Consider the following 10,621-nt stretch of genomic DNA (forward strand, 5'->3'; position numbering starts at 1 on the left):
TTTCGAAATTCATAATTAAAAAAAAATTAATTTAAAAAAAAAAATAATTTAATTTTCGAAAATAAAATAAAAAAATTATTTATTTTCGAAAATAAATTAAAAAAATATTATTTTAAATTTCGAAACTATTAAAAAAAATATTTAAAATTAAACCTACAATTTTGAAAAATTAGGTTTCAACCAACCTAAATATCATTTCAAAAAAAATTTGCTAACTACTTTTAAAAATTAAATGTTATTTTATAAATAAAAATTAGAAAAGATAAATTAAATATCTTTTTCAGATTTTAAATTTAATTTGAATAAATAAAATAACAAAATTTAAAAGTTAGCAAATATCTTACATCTATTTAAAATTACATGATTATAGTTATCTTATTTTAAATTTAAATAAGGTCAAATTATTTAAAAAAAAGTTTAATTTAAAAATAGTTAAAATCTGACCTTAAATTTAAAAATAAGATAAGATATAATCAAATTCAAAAATAAGATAGATAATTAAGCAATAAGATAGATATTTACTAATTTCAAAATTCAAATTACACTAATATCTTGAATTAAATTTAAAAAATATTAAATTAATTCATAATGATAATTAGAATTGAATTAGGAATAGTAAATATATAAATACAAAACTCTACAAAAAATCAGAAGTTAATTCCATGAAAAAGCATGAAAAAACGAAGAAAAACGAAAAAATTGTGAGCTGTACGGACAGTTTTCGCGATCGCAGGAAAATTTCAGCACAGCTCCGATTTTTTCGAATCTTCAAAAAATCATAACTAATTCAAATTAAATCAAAATTGAGTTCTGTAAAAAAGTAACTTGCTTAATTTTTTCCATACTATCCAATAAAAATAATTCCAGAAACAGAATCGCAAATATTTTTCATGAAAATTTACAAACATCAATCAATCATCAAATAACACTCAATACAACATGATACCATCCAAAAACAAACAAACAATCGTTTTAAAGTCCAAATTTCTTGTAAGTAAATCAATTACCATGGCTCTGATACCAGTTGTTGGATATTTATTTTACCAGGATCTTAGATCTACTCACAAGTATGTTGTTTAAACACCCTAAATATGAACTTTCTAAAACGATAAATTAAACACATATAAAGTTAAGAAAACCTTACATTGATGCAGCGGAATTAATGTGTCCTTCCACTCAGATCTTTAACCCTTGTATCCTTTCTGTAGCAGAGTATAATCAAGATCTGAGCCCGAATGTCCTTCTTCTTCAAGTTTGATCCTTCACAGTCTTCCAATCTATGATTGAGTTACTGCTTGCTGTGTGTGGGCACTTACTCTTTCACTAGGGTTGAAATTGATGAAGGGAAAAGAAGAGAGAGGGTTTCGGCCAGGTATAGAAAGTGAGGAAGGCTCAGTTTGTCTGAAGAGAGAAATTTCTATCAGATTACTAATGAAAGCATGTGAAAGCATGTGTTGTGACTGAGCCATCACTTTCTATTTATAGGCAACTACTAGATTTAGGTTAGGAATTATTTGGCATTAAAATAATGAAAATATTAATTTGAAATCCCACATTAAGTGGGCGGCCATGGTGTTGTATTGGGCCCCACTTGATTTTGCAGTTTTATCAAATTTTATCTCTATTTTCTCAAAAACGTCTATTTTCCAATTTTAACCTTTTAAATGCCAAAACAAATTATTTAATAACTAAAATAGATTATTAAATAATATTTTCATTTAATTTAATTATTAATTAGACATATAAAGTCCACTAATAAATAAATAAACCTAGAAACTCTTTTCTTTACAATTTCACCACTGCTTAGTGAAAATTCATAAAATTAGACATAGTCTAACTTTAGAATTATAATTGATCAATCACGAATCAATTAATGAGTCTTACAAGTGAAATATTCTCAAATAGAATGGGGACCATGGATCTTGTTGGAATATATTTTACCAGGATCTTAGATCTACTCACAAGTATGTTGTTTAAACACCCTAAATATGAACTTTCTAAAACGATAAATTAAACACATATAAAGTTAAGAAAACCTTACATTGATGAAGCGGAATTAATGTCTCCTTCCACACAGATCTCTAATCCTTGAATCCTTTCTGTAGCAGAGTATAATCAAGATCTGAGCCCCAATGTCCTTCTTCTTCAAGTTTGATCATTCACAGTCTTCCAATCTATGATTGAGTTACTGCTTGTTGTGCGTGGGCACTGTTAGGCTATTTTTAGCCTATGTTTTGGATCCAATTTACGTGCGTTTTTAGCTGTGTTGGGACGGAATTACGCTTGTTTTCTATGTTTTCAGGTTCTTTGGAATAAAAGAGGTCTCGGGTGCAGAAATTCGTTAAAAGACGTGCTGAGCCGAAGAAAACACAATTTTTGAGTAATTGTGCATATCTGGCCGCGGCTAAACACAACTTGGCCGCGGCTAGATCTCGAAGTTTCACAAGGCCACAGTCGCCGCGGCGATGAAGAGTCTCGCCGCGGCCATTTAAGAGATACAGAGAGCACCCTAATTTGCTATTATCTCGCCGCGGCCAGGGGCATTTTCGTCCCAGGGGCATTTTCGTCCATCGAACCCTAAATTTCAGTTATAAATAGAAAACTGCGATTGGAAGTCTGGGAGAGCGATCAGAAACCCTAAAATACAGCTGAGAGCGGCAGGAAGAGCATAGAGATTCAAGTGAAGATCCAGAATTCATCCTCCAACAGTTCTTTTCTTTATTCCTCTTTAATTTATTTATGTTGAATATTGCTATAGGAATGGTTATGGATTTATTTCTGAACTAAATTTCCCATTTAGGGAGGATGATGATTGTTGTTTAATGTTTTGCCTAGTTAATGTTTAATTACCATTCCTCAATTCTTGTGTGTGAAATTATCTTAATTTGTTCTTAATTTCATGTTTAAGATTGATCACCTTGTGCATGCTCTATGATCTCAATTCGAAATCTGAAAAGTGAGAATTGAGAATGCTAAAATTAAGATAATCAATGTTCTATGTGAAACGAAAGTATTTGCATGACTTATGTGACGAGTAGATTATTGCTTAATGCTGATTTCATGTTAGTTTAATTAAGGAATTAATTAGATAACATGTGATTTAGAATCTAGAAGATCTGAAAGGAGCTAGGTTATTTCATAATCTGTCATTCACTCCAAGAATAGGATAGTAATTAAGCATTAACGATTTGGGTAAACAACAACAGGATTCTCCTCCCTATTATCTCATCTTGCTCAACTTTAAATTGCGTTATTAAGTTTTCTGAATTTCTTTCATATTTTACTGTTTTTTTTAAATCATAATTGCTTCCGATTTACTGAATAGAATCATAAGTATAATTTAGTGGTACTTAATCCAATTCCCTGTGGGATCGACCTCACCTGTGTGATATTTACTACTTGATTGCGTATACTTGCGTAGTGTTTAAAATTATAGCAACAAGTTTTTGGCGCCGTTGCCGGGGAATTGTTAAAGATTAATATTACATAAAATTATACTAACTTCTACTTTGGTATATTTTCTCTTGCTGATTTTTCTAACCTTTTTCTTGCAATATTTTCTTGATCTATTTCAGGAATCCTAAGTGCATGCGCCGTCAAGGACAACAAGTCATATTACCAGTTGATCCTGAAATCGAGAAAACTTGCAGGAGGAATCGAAAGAACAAGAGGCAAGAAAGAGTTTCAGCAACTGCTGAAACATCAGAGATCATGGCTGCGAATGTGAACAATAATGCTGGAAACAATGGGGGTAATAACGGTAATAATGGAGGTGCCGTGGAAGATCAAGCTAATGGCCGTAGCTTGAGAGATTACATTCTCCCTACTCTGACGGGAGTGCAGTCATGTATCAGGCCACCGGCAGTGGATGCAAACAATTTCGAGATTAAGCCTGCCATCCTTCAAATGGTGCAGTCTTCAGTTCAGTTTGGTGGTCTCCCTTCTGAAGATCCTAATTTGCATCTCTCTAACTTCATGGAACTTTGTGAAACTTTTAAAGTTAATGGAGTTAGCGATGATGCCATTCGACTGAGGTTGTTTCCATTCTCGCTCAGAGAACAAGCCAAGAGTTGGTTGAATTCTTTGCCACCTAATTCTATTGCTACATGGAATGATCTGGCAACAAAATTCTTGTCAAAGTTCTTTCCTCCAGCTAAGTCTGCAAAGCTGAGAGGAGAAATCAATAATTTCTGCCAACAAGATAATGAATCTCTCCATGAGGCTTGGGAGAGGTTTAAAGATCTGATCAGGAGGTGTCCTCATCATGGTATAGAGAAGTGGATGCTGGTTCACAACTTTTATAACGGGCTGGTTGGTAATACTAGAACTTTAATAGATGCAGCAGCGGGCGGAGCTTTTATGAGAAAGAGTGCTAATGAAGCGTATGATCTATTGGAGGAGATGGCTCTAAACAATCAGCAGTGGCCAACTGAAAGGAGTCAATCTAAGAAGGTAGCTGGTGTGTTAGAAGTTGATGCCATCACAAAGTTAACAGCTCAGGTTGAGGCATTGACTAAAATCATTGCAGGGCAAGCTAAACAAGCCCAAATTGTTTGTGAGTTATGTGGAGGAAGTCATCACTTTTCGGAGTGTCAAGCAGATGTGGATGATTTGCCAATGGATGAAGCTAAAGCCATTGGGAATTTTTCACAGAACAACAACAACAACAATTATGGGTTCAACCAGGGTAACAACCGAAGAAATAGTGGGTTCTATCAACAAAGAAATCAGAACCAACAGTTTAATCAACAACAAGCCTCTGGTGGAAGTTCTAGTTTGCAGACAGATTTACTGCTCCAATTTATGACTGAAACTAGATCTTCAATTAAAGACCTGCAGACTCAGATGGGCCAGCTAGCAACTCAGGTAGCAACCCGCCCTCAAGGAAATTTGCCTAGCACAACTGAACTCAATCCCAAAGAAAATTGCAAGGCAATTACCCTGAGGAGCGGTAAGAAGTATGATGGGCCCGAGTTACCACAACCAGTTGAGATAGACGAAGAAAAAAATGCTCAACCAGTGCAAACACCGACACCAACAGCAGAGAAGGCTACTGACAGCCCAGCACCACCACCACAGTCTCCACCGATTAGTATTGATCATCATGTAAAAATACCCTATCCTCAGAGGCTCAGAAAGTCAAGCTTAGACAAGCAGTTCACCAAGTTTCTAGAAGTCTTCAAAAGACTTCACATTAACATTCCTTTTGCTGAAGCTCTAGAGCGTATGCCAAGTTATGTGAAGTTTATGAAGGAAATTTTGTCAAAGAAGAGGAAGATGGAAGACTATGAGACGGTGGCTCTAACCGAAGAGTGTAGCGCTATTCTACGAAGAAACTCCCTCCAAAACTCGTAGATCCAGGAGCTTCACTATTCCTTGTACTATTGGTAAAATTGAAGGAATAAATGCACTATGTGATTTGGGAGCCGTATAAACTTAATGCCTTTGTCGTTGTTTAAAAGATTGCGGCTAGGTGAAGCAAAGCCAACTACCGTAACTCTTCAATTGCGTATCGATCGCTAGCTCACCCTAGAGGAGTCATTGAGGATGTGTTAGTAAAGGTGGACAAGTTCATCTTTCCAGCTGATTTCATTGTTCTGGATATGGAAGAAGATAGTAATGTTCCTATCATCACGGGGAGACCTTTCTTGGCAACAGGAAAGCACTAATTGATGTTCAGAAAGGAGAGTTAAAGCTAAGGGTACAAGGAGATGAAGTTGTATTTAATGTGCTCAAAGCAATGACCTATCCTACGGCTAGTGACAACTGTTTTGCAATTGATGTGGTGGACCAGTTGGTGGAGACAAAGACGCATGCTGAAGATCCTCTTAATCTGACTTTGGTACAAGAAGAGGTGGTGGAACAAGACGGTAAGGAAGCTTATGAGTATGCTTTGTGGCTCGATTCTTATGGACCGCTGAATAGAAAATATTATGAAGAGTTAGGAGTCATACCAACAAAGCCTACCCCATCTACTGAAAAGCCTCCTCAACTAGAGTTAAAAGTCCTACCAGAGCATCTCAGGTATGAATATTTGGGAGAAAATAAGACACTTCCTGTTATTGTGGCTTCTTCCCTATCTTCTCGTAGAGACAGATAAGCTATTACGGGTTCTAAGGAAGCATACAAAAGCCATTGGATGGACTTTAGCAGATATTAAAGGGATCAGCCCTTCAACTGTAATGCATAGAATCTTAATGGAGGAAGGAGTGAAGCCAACCATTGATGCACAACGTAGATTAAATCCACCAATGAAGGAGGTTATCAGAAAAGAAGTCTTGAAGTGGTTAGATGCCGGGGTAGCGTATCCTATTTCAGACAGTAAATGGGTGAGCCCAGTCCAAGTTGTTCCAAAGAAAGGAGGGATGACGGTGGTAAAGAATGAGAAGAATGAACTCATCCCAACCAGAACTGTCACGGGATGGAGAATTTGCATTGACTACCGAAAACTCAACAAGGCCACAAGAAAAGATCACTTTCCACTCCCATTCATTGATCAGATGTTAGACAAGTTGGCAGGACAAGAGTACTATTGTTTCCTTGATGGGTACTCAGGGTATCACCAAATAGCTATAGCACCGGAGGATCAAGAGAAAACAACATTCACATGTCCATATGGTACTTTTGCTTTTCGACGAATGCCATTTGGGCTGTGCAATGCTCCAGCAACATTTCAGAGGTGTATGATGGCTATATTTTCAGATTTAATAGAAAAGTGCATCGAGGTGTTCATGGATGATTTTTCAGTGTTTGGCTCATCGTTTGACCAATGTCTGAGCAACTTGGAATTGGTTTTAGCAAGATGTGAAGACTCTAATTTGGTGCTGAACTGGGAAAAGTGCCATTTCATGGTTACAGAAGGAATAGTCTTTGGGACATAAAATCTCAAAAGAAGGTATTGAGGTTGACAGAGCCGAAGTATCTACAATTGAGAACTTGCCTCCTCCAGTTTCAGTTAAGGGAGTTCGAAGCTTCTTGGGTCATGCCGGGTTTTATAGAAGATTTATCAAAGATTTCTCCAAGGTGGCCAAACCGCTATCCAATCTTCTTGCTAGTGGAGTACCTTTTGAATTTGGGAAAGATTGTCTTGAAGCATTCCAAATTCTCAAGGAGAAGTTAATCTCGGCCGATCGTGACTACACCAAACTGGGAATTACCTTTTGAAATCATGTGCGATGCAAGTGATTATGCTATTGGAGCAGTTTTGGGACAACGAGTTGACAAGGTATTCAGAACCATTTACTATGCAAGCAAAACCTTGAATGATGCCCAACTAAACTACGCTACTACAGAAAAAGAGATGCTGGCTATAGTGTTTGCATGTGACAAATTTCGACCCTACTTGATTGGCAATAAAGTGATAGTGTATACAGATCATTCAGCAATCAAATACTTGATGACTAAGAAGGATGCCAAACCACGACTGATTCGATGGGTTCTTCTTTTGCAAGAATTTGATCTAGACATAAAAGACAAGAAGGGTACTGAGAACTTGGTGGCAGATCACTTGTCAAGACTAGAACTGGAAGAAAGTCAGAATACGAAAGAGGTACAAATAAATGAACAATTTCCCGATGAACAACTCTTTAGTGTGAGGGAAAGTCTTATGGTACCATGGTATGCTGATTATGTTAACTACTTAGCTGCTAATATCACTCCTCCTGAGCTATCTCGCCAACAATTAAAGAAATTCTTTTCCGAGGTAAAACATTACTACTGGGAAGAGCCAATCCTCTACAAGCACTGTGCAGATCAGATAATAAGAAGGTGTGTGCCTGAAGAGGAGATGTACTCTATTCTTAATCACTGTCATGCTTTACCATGTGGGGGACATTTCAGTGGAACTAGAACAGCTGCCAAAGTATTGCAAAGCGGGTTCTTTTGGCCAACGCTTTTCAAAGATGCTAGTACTTTTGTGAAGGCATGTGATCGTTGTCAGCGTACAGGAAACATCTCAAGGAGAAACGAAATGCCTTTGACAGGAATCTTGGAAGTAGAGTTGTTTGATGTATGGGGGATAGACTTTATGGGTCCTTTTCCTTCATCGTTTAGCAATCTATACATTTTACTAGCTGTGGATTACGTATCAAAATGGGTAGAAGGCTGCAAGAACACCAGCTAATGATGGAAAAACAGTTCTTCGGTTCCTTCAGAAGAATATATTCACACGGTTTGGTACTCCCCGAGCGATCATAAGCGATGAAGGGAGTCATTTCTGCAACAAACAGTTCGAAGCACTCCTTTCAAAGTATGGTGTTCGTCATCGAACTGCCCTCCCCTATCATCCGCAAAGTAATGGCCAAGCTGAGATTTCTAACCGGGAAATAAAGATGATTCTGGAGAAAACGGTGCAGAGATCAAGGAAAGATTGGTCAAGAAAGTTGGATGACGCATTGTGGGCCTACAGAACAGCGTTCAAAACGCCAATCGAGATGTCACCATATCGGTTGGTGTTTGGAAAGGCGTGTCATTTACCGGTGGAGTTAGAACACAAAGCTTATTGGGCAATGAGAACTCTAAACATGGACTTAAAAGGCTATTTGGGCGAGAAAAGACTACTACAGTTGGATGAGTTGGAAGAATTTTGAAATGAAGCTTATGAAAACGCCAAGATTTACAAGGAAAGAACTAAGAGATGGCATGACCGAAATCTAGTCAGAAAGGAGTTTCAACCTGGTCAACAAGTTCTACTCTTCAACTCAAGACTAAAGTTGTTTCCTGGTAAATTAAAATCAAGGTGGTCAGGGCCATTTACGGTGATCAAAGTGTTTCCCTACGGAGCAGTGGAACTAAAAGGTGAAAGTCCTAATACTTTCAAAGTGAATGGACAGCGATTAAAGCTCTACTTGGGAGGTCAATTTGATCAAACCAAGTCCGCCATGATTCTGGCGCCACTTTGAAGATCTCGATCAACGTCTAGCTGAGCGACGATAAAGTTAGCGCTAATTGGGAGGCAACCCAATTGTTCTTTTAATTTAGTTGAACTCTTTTTAAGTTTACTGTTATTTTTCTTGTTGTTCATTCTTTTTCGTTACTGAACTGAAAAAAAAAAAAAAAAATTTCTCGGTGGCCGCGGCCATGGGATGTATGGCCGCGGCCGCATTGGCCTTACAGAAAGGGGCTATTTTTCACGATTTCTAGCCGCGGCGAGGGTATACACCGCCGCGGCCAGATAAGCCTTACAGAGAGGGGGCTAATTTCACGAAATCTCGCCGCGGCGAGGATACGTGTGGCCGCGGCGAGAATGGTCAGATTTTGTATAAAAAACCCCAAATCCCTAACATTTCAAAACTCACACCCCATTCAAACCCTCTCTTCTCCACGCCGAAAACACCACTTTTCACCATTTTTTCTTCATCTAATCCCATTCAAAACTCCTTTCCACCAATTCTAACCATAAACTTTCATCAATAATCATCCTAAACCCTTATTTCTCTCATTAAACACTAATTCCCACTCAAAATCAACCCCAAATCCCTAAAACCTCACCCAAAATATAAAAAACCTTATTCATCCTATTCTTTCTCAAAAGCTTCAAGATGTCAACAATGGAGGATGATTGAAGGAAGAATTGTCATTGAGGTATTGATTCTAAGACTTCCACTCCAATTTTTATTGAAGAATTTGTGAATTTGTTGGATAGTTTTGGATTATTTGGTGGATATTTGGGATTTTTGCTATATACATTGTTGAAATTGATTGTGTGAATAGAATTGGGTTAGATTGAAAGGGATTTAAATCCCGGGAAGTCAATTTTTAAGGGGAAGTGCTGTCGAAATTTTGAAAAATCTTGGGAGTTAGGATATAATTTTTTTGGTGAGATGGGTCCAAAGAGGTCAAGAGTTAATGAGGAGGGAGCTTCATCATCCAACCCACCTAGAGGACGCTCTAATCTTGATAGAGTTAGGTTTACCAACATGGATGCTCAAGAGCGGTTTTTGAAATTGAAAGATAGGGCATTCATTGAGGATAGAGGGATAGACATTGTGAACCTAAGCCAAACTGTCAACACTCCCCCTGCTTTTACATCTATTAGGGATCAAATCCTACATAGGCAGTGGACTAAGTTCGTAGATGTCACTGAGCGTGGTAACCAAACTCTAGCTTTGGAATTTTTAGCCAACTGGCCTGAAAGAGAAGATGGCAAAGTCAGAGTTAGGGGGGTTAGAGTGCCTGCTACCACAGCCGATATTCATGCCCTTTATGACCTCCCAACTTTCACTGTGGAGGAACAACCCTTGAAACGACAATTTCGAGAGAGAAGTTTGAATTATGTGGATATTGCTGAGACTCTAGGGTATCCTGGCCTTAGGTTCCATGAGCTTAATGGAGAACCATACCAATTGTACCGATGTGAACTCAACCCAGTGGCCAAGGCTTGGCTTTACTTTGTTAGTGCAAGGATGCTCCCCAACAAGCATTTTTCTGATGCTCAAATAGACAGAATTAAATGGGTTTACGGCATTATGAAAGGGTATAATTTGAATGTGGGGGATATTGTTCGAGTGACCTTTGACATTATGGTTGAGGGATCTTCCGGTGGAGGACTTGGGTTGGCTGGAATAATCACTGATCTCTGTGAGAAACATGGGGTACCGCAGTACTCATATGATACAAAGGC

The 10,621-nt window shown here is 37.7% G+C and overlaps 1 non-coding gene across 1 annotated transcript; it reads right to left on the reverse strand.

Moving 5' to 3' along the window:
* Nucleotides 1-4,164: 4,164 nt before the first annotated feature.
* On the reverse strand, nucleotides 4,165-4,271 carry LOC133032829 (small nucleolar RNA R71). Its single transcript, XR_009685416.1, has one exon. It is a non-coding gene; the product is annotated as a small nucleolar RNA R71 (small nucleolar RNA).
* Nucleotides 4,272-10,621: the final 6,350 nt, after the last annotated feature.

This window comes from Cannabis sativa, chromosome X (genome assembly GCF_029168945.1).
Source record: "Cannabis sativa cultivar Pink pepper isolate KNU-18-1 chromosome X, ASM2916894v1, whole genome shotgun sequence".
NCBI classification, from domain to species: Eukaryota; Viridiplantae; Streptophyta; class Magnoliopsida; order Rosales; family Cannabaceae; genus Cannabis; species Cannabis sativa.